Source organism: Bidens hawaiensis, unplaced genomic scaffold, assembly GCF_021521415.1.
Source record: "Bidens hawaiensis isolate Kalapana, Puna unplaced genomic scaffold, B.hawaiensis_p1.1 tig00002839_1, whole genome shotgun sequence".
Classification (NCBI taxonomy): Eukaryota; Viridiplantae; Streptophyta; class Magnoliopsida; order Asterales; family Asteraceae; genus Bidens; species Bidens hawaiensis.
Window position 1 is genome coordinate 448,160 of NW_027491153.1, and position 6,763 is coordinate 454,922.

General features: G+C 36.8%; 1 pseudogene; it reads right to left on the reverse strand.

Moving 5' to 3' along the window:
- Nucleotides 1–559: 559 nt before the first annotated feature.
- On the reverse strand, nt 560–3,332 carry LOC143621296 (uncharacterized; annotated as a pseudogene).
- Between the last annotated feature and the right edge of the window lie 3,431 nt (nt 3,333–6,763).

Sequence of the window (6,763 nt, forward strand, 5' to 3'; positions counted from 1 at the left end):
AAACACAAGTTACATCGACTCCTTGAAATCGTCAATTGTAGCCATCCTCTTCTTCTTTATTCTAAATTCATTTCTCCCTTACACCAAAATCTTTTGATGTTCGAAACTATCAGTGAATTGCTTCTGTTATCACCACTCACTTTTTAGTTCTTTTATAAACCGCAATAATCGCCACAAAAATTCTTGATTGAAGATTGTATACAATGATCTTGATCTTGTTTTGAGCCTCTTATACCACTATAGGACTTAGGAGAACATAAATCAAGCAAACAATCAAGAATATAACAATAAGAAGAACAAGAGATGAAACCCGAAACACGAAATTGTATTAATCAAACAAGACATTCTTTACAATTGAAAATGCACCCTATTTATACTACATGAATAACGGTTAATTAACTAACAGGCAGTTATATAACTACCTAATGGTTATTTAACCATGGTGGTTAGCCATAAGTACTAATAACTGCTTATCGGTGTTAAAATAACTAACGAACACTATTACATATTACACGAAGACCATTCACAATACATAAATGACTATAAACTAGATTTTATACTAATTACATGTACGACTCGTAAGTTTCTACCGATTACACAATTAACGCCAAAATAGAAGCTCTAACAATTTTATTTGATTGCGTGCATTACAAATTAATCGAACAATAACTTAAATATGCAAAATAACTAAAGACAATTAACTAAACAATAGGAAAATTTAAATAAGCAAGGTATCTGGAAGCCATGCACCAAACTTGACACAACGTAATCTTTATTCAAATTAAAGTTTCAAATGCAAAGCTTAAGCCGGATGCTTCTGATCCAGGAACTTGACCCAATAAACACTCTAATGGCTTCCCATCCTCTATTTCCATGAATCTTTGTTGATATTCCGTCATTTCCAAATTTTTCTCTTTCAGTGATCCTGATGACCCACTTGGGATTTCCCAAATAAAACATAAGCCATCCAATACACAATCCTATTGACATCCCAAATCCATATCCGATAACAACAGATTCCCAAGAAAAACCATTAAAGAAAGTATCAGCTTCATTATCATTTGGCTGAAGAGAGAATGACACACCATCATCTCCACATATCTTTGTCAATGGGAATCCACATAATCCATTGTTATCTTGAAAAGAACTATTTCCAAATGTGTTGAATTGTCCACCTTGAGGTATGGTTCCGTGAAGCTGATTATGGGAAAAATTTAGAAATGCAAGGAATGTTAGACTTGCAAGTTGTACAGGAATTTCACCTACCAACTTATTAAAAGAGAGATCTAAATGTTCAAGCAATATGAGGTTGCTCAAGTGTGTTGGGATTCTACCCGAGAGGTAGTTATGCGATAAATTGAGAAACCTAAGGGCTTTTAGCTGTCCAATCATGTCAGGTATATCCCCTTCGAATTTATTCATAGAAAGATCAATAGTTGTGCAGATGACTAATATTTTCTGTAGTTCCAATCTCAATCCTTTTACCACGATCTCCACTGTGTCATCATACAAGAACTTTCCTCCCATGTACAGGTCTCCTGATGCAACTCTATCTGTGGCCATCAATGCCTTAAAGTTCTTGAAGTAGTTTGAAGGCAAAAGACCAGTAAACTCATTGCTAGATAGATCAAGAATTCTCAGCTTTGGAAACTTAGTTTTGGAGTGGGGTGTGCCTAATGTGCCAGTGAGTTTGTTACCCCTTAAGACAAGAACTTGCAACTCAGGAAGTGTATCGATCCAGTGCGGGAATCCACCGGTTAACATATTGTTTCCCAAATCCAGAACTGCTAGATTCTTACAATCGATCAAAGTAATTGGAATAGAGCCCTGAATTAGATTTCCATTCAAGTTGAGACTTCTTAGATTGTTATTTTTCTTCAAGAATATTGTGGGAATGCATCCCTGGAACCTGTTCAACCGTAGATCTAATACTTTAAGCTTGTGGCTGAAATTACCCAGGCATTGTGGAATTCGGCCACTAAGTTGGTTATTCCCGAGGTGAAGAGTCTCCAAGGATCTCAAGTTACAAATTGATTTTGGGACGGGACCCATCAGTGAGTTGTTACCTAAAGTTAAATATCTTAGTTTTCTACAATTGAGTATGGTTTTAGGAAAATAACCTGATAAATTATTGTCATGAAGGGCAAATTGCTCTAAATTTATTAGGTTACCAAGTGAATTTGGAATCAGACCACTTAGCCTATTAATGAATAAGATCATCTCAATAAGAGAGTTTAAGTTTCCCAACTCTTTGGGAATGGAACCATTAAATTGGTTGTAATTAAGGTACAACTGCTCTAATTTGCTTATATTCCCAATTGAGACTGGGATTTGACCACTAAGTTGGTTCCGGCTGAAAGCTAATTGTATCACAGACTCAGATTTTCCAAGTTCTGGTGGGATCACACCTGAAAGTAAGTTTTCATGAACATCCAGTATCTTAAGCTTGCTTAGGTTTCCAAATGAAGTTGGGATAGAGCCCATGAGCTGATTGCGGCCTAAAAGTAACAGAATAAGATTCTTCATGTTTCCTAATTCGTATGGAATTCGACCAGAAATTTGGTTCCTATATAAATTTAATGTCCTTAACGAGCTCAGGTTTCCTAAAGATGGTGGGATGGAACCTGCAAAATTGTTTCGAAAAAGGTACAATTCACACAATTTAGTCAGATTTCCTAGACTAGATGGGATGTGTCCTGCTAGGAGATTGAACGACATATTTACCTTCACGAGGTTGTCTAAATTTCCTAGTTCTAGAGGTATAGAACCTGATAATTTATTATCATCGAGACGAAGGTAACGCAACTTGGTAACATTTCCTAAAACAATAGGAATATGAAGAGAAAGATTGTTACTATGCAATGAAAGGGTCTGAAGATTTTTTAACATGCTCATTTCTTGAGGAATTGCTCCAGAAAAACGATTACCTGAAAGATCAAGAAACATTAGCTTAGAAAGATAACTGATCTCAACCGGGATGGGTCCAAAAATGTCATTTTGTCTAAGTTCTAGATGTTTTAGACCAGTGAAAGACGAAAAAGTGAAGTTTTGAAGTGTACCATTCAATCTTGAATTAGAAAGGTCGAGTTTTGTTACATCGTCATGATCATTGCAATGAACACCGTACCAGGTGCATGGTGCGATACCGCGGATTGGTTTGCCCCAGTCAAATTAGTAGTTGGATCCTGAAACCATGACGATAACAAGGGATTGTTTTGGTTTAAAAGGCTGCCTTTCCATTTGAGCAGGGCATCAGCTTCTGGTTTAGAAGAATTTTTATGTTCAAGATTGACTTCGATAAAGCCTTTGATAATGTGAATTGAGCAGGGCATCAGCTTTCTTATCCGGGAGATATATTCTTGATGGCCCTTTGGTGGCTAATGAGGTTATTGCTTGGGCTAAGAAGAGGGAAAGAAGAATTTTTATGTTCAAGATTGACTTCGATAAAGCCTTTGATAATGTGAATTGGGAGTTCTTGTTGTCGGTTCTTTCTCAGATGGGTTTTCCTTCGGTTTGGTGCGATTGGATTAGTGGTATCTTGTTGGCGAGCAGATCGTCTGTTCTTGTTAATGGATCTCCTACATTCGAATTTGGATGTCATAAAGGCATTCGTCAAGGTGACCCGCTATCGCCTTTTCTTTTTATTATTCTGATGGAGGCTTTTTCAGGTATGTTGAAACAAGCCTGTGATATAGGTGCGTTTCATGGTATTACTCTTCCTAATGAAGGTCCTACTTTATCCCATCTTTTTTATGCGGATGATGCTATGATTATGGGAGAGTGGTCTTCTTTTAATTTTGATAACTTGAAACGTATTCTTCGCATATTTTACTTGTGTTCGGGGCTAAAGATTAATCTCCATAAATCAGTGTTATTTGGAGTAGGTGTAGAAGATGGTGAGATCGATATCCAAGCCGGTTTCATGGGTTGTAAGCCGGGTAGAATCCCGTTTTCTTATCTAGGGATTATGGTTGGCGCTAACATGAATAGGGTGGTTAATTGGGAACCGGTTGTGTCCAAGTTCAAGAAGAGGCTATCTAAATGGAAAGTTAATTCGTTATCTATGGCTGGTCGGTTAACCCTTATTAAATCGGTGCTGGATAGTCTTCCCACTTATTATTTTTCGCTTTTTAAGGCACCCAAGAAGGTTACCAATGATTTAGAAGCTTTGATGAGAAGGTTCTTATGGGGTGGTTCGGATGAAGTAAGGAAGATGTCATGGGTGGCTTGGGAGGTAGTCACCAAACCTATAAAAGAAGGGGGTTTAGGTATAGCTCGTTTAGAGGTTAATAATCAAGCGCTGATTACTAAATGGCTTGGGAGATTTCTAAATGATCAGCACGCGATGTGGAGAAGAGTAGTGTTGTCTATTCACGGGTCCTCGCGCTGTTGGGGGCTTGCTCCGGTTAATAATGGAGTTCCCGGGGTTTGGAAGAATTGTGTTATGTTCTGGAACAAATTTAAGGTTGATGGTGTGGGTTTTAATAGAGTGATCCGGGCCACAGTTGGGAATGGTCGCCAAGTTCGGTTTTGGACGGATTTGTGGTTGGGTTCGGCGCCGGTTATGGACAAGTATCCGTCCTTATATGCGGTAGAAAAACATAAAAATGTCTTGTTAGCTGATCGGTTGGTGGTCACTGGATCTTCTAGTCGCATTGTGTGGGATTGGCTTAGAGCTCCTTGCTCCCAACAGGAGGTGTTCGAGAAGCAGGAGTTGGAAGATCTCCTTCAAGAGGTGGTGATGGTTGACCGTGAAGATTCATGGTCTTGGGCGGTTGGTAGCTGCAAAGAGTTCGAGGTTTCGGCGATTAAAAGATGGATGGTGCGGTCCGTTGAGGATGCTGGGAGTTCTAGTTTCCAATGGAGCAATTGGGTCCCGAAAAAATGTAATATTTTTATGTGGAGGGCCGTTCTGGATAGCCTTCCAACCAAGCACGCTTTAGCTAGACGTCATTTGTATTGTGATGATCATAGTTGCGCTTTATGTGAAAGTAATGAGGAATCGCTCGAGCACTTGTTAACCGGGTGTTTCATTTCTATGGCCGTTTGGAATGCGATTGGTTCATGGTGCAACATCCCTAGATCTTTTGTTTTTCATGTCAATGATTTGGTGGAAGTGCATAAGGTTTGTGGTGCGACGGGGAATAAAAGATTGATTATTCATGGAATTGTCATCATTACTTGTTGGAGGATTTGGCGGGCTAGGAATGAAAAGATTTTTTCGGGCAAGAACACTAAGGTGGCAGAAATGGTTGCGGATATAAAATCTTTGGGTTTTCTTTGGTACAAAAATAGATCTAAGATATGGGTAGTGGATTGGAAAAGTTGGTGTTCATTTGATGTAACGTGATCGTTGGTTTTGGTTTTTGGATTTCAGCGACAATCTCCGTCTTGGTGATAGTCGTTGGTTGTGTCTGTTTTTAATGAAAGTCAATTTTCAAAAAAAAAAAAAAAAAAAAAAAATCAGCTTCTGGTTTAGAAACATAAGCAAGAATGGATGAAGAGAAAAGTATAATAGGAAAGAAAAGTAACTTTAATAACATTTTTTTCTTTTGAATAGAAATTTATTTAAAGCTGAAATATAAATATTGCAAGATTTTTGTAGACTTTACAAAAGTCTTCCACTTGGTCTTCGTGAAATACATAGTAATGACAAAACAGTTATTTTCTTTCTTGTTATCAAAAAATTATGTTATTCCTTTCTCCTCAAATGTTCTCTTTCCATTCAACACCATCTATCAAGCCCTATTTTGAACTATACCACATGATTTTAAAATATATACAAATCAAACGCATCAAATAAATATATTTATAACTATGGAGTAAATAGCAACCACTCCCCTTGGCCTGAAGCGGAGGTTCTTCAATGTTTAGACCGGAAAAGTATTCATAATTGAATCGACTAGAACGTGTAACAAATGAGATTATAGTGGTAAGACTAGAATTTTGTTTGATTTGGATGTTTTGTGGGTAGATTTGACATTTCCTTTGTATATATCTTATCTTGTGGTTTCTGGTAACCTTACATTCATCATGCCTGTCATTGTTTGATTTGAAGTCCACCATTGTTAACGTGAGAAGAGAATTGGAGTTTAGAACTTGGAAGTCTTCGCACAATTATTTATGATGGTTGATATATAATATATACATTATATAACATTTAAACTTATTTTTTCTAAAATGTCTAGAATGACATCTATAAAAAAACAAAAACTAGTAAATGGCTTCCAATTAAGGTTATCGTCAATATTGGGTTGGCAATTTCCAAGAACTTTAAACGTAACATGACATGAAAATAATCACCCTGTTATCATATATATAAACCGTTTAATAAATTGGTTGATCAACAAACCCATTTAACAGATGGATTTTTTTGGATTGAGCAATATAAACAACATCGATATTTCTGTGGTAACTCACCATGACTCTATTCAACTATAAGAATGAAAACCACACCATATGCAATGATCTTACACCTCTATTTATACTAACCTAAGCTCGTTTCCTACTCCAACGTCTCTGATTTCTAAGAGTACACAAACACATTATACTCTATCTCTAACTCTAAATTTTATTTCCTAATAAATTAATCATTTAATTTATTCTCTAATCTTTATCTTCTTTTATCTTTATCTGATTCACCCCTTCTACTTCTAGCTAGGTTGTTCGTATTTGACCTCATTTATATGTAAATCCAAGATTTTATTATTCATTCTCCGCCTTAATCTTGATTTGTACCTCTAAAATCTTTGATTCCATGTAA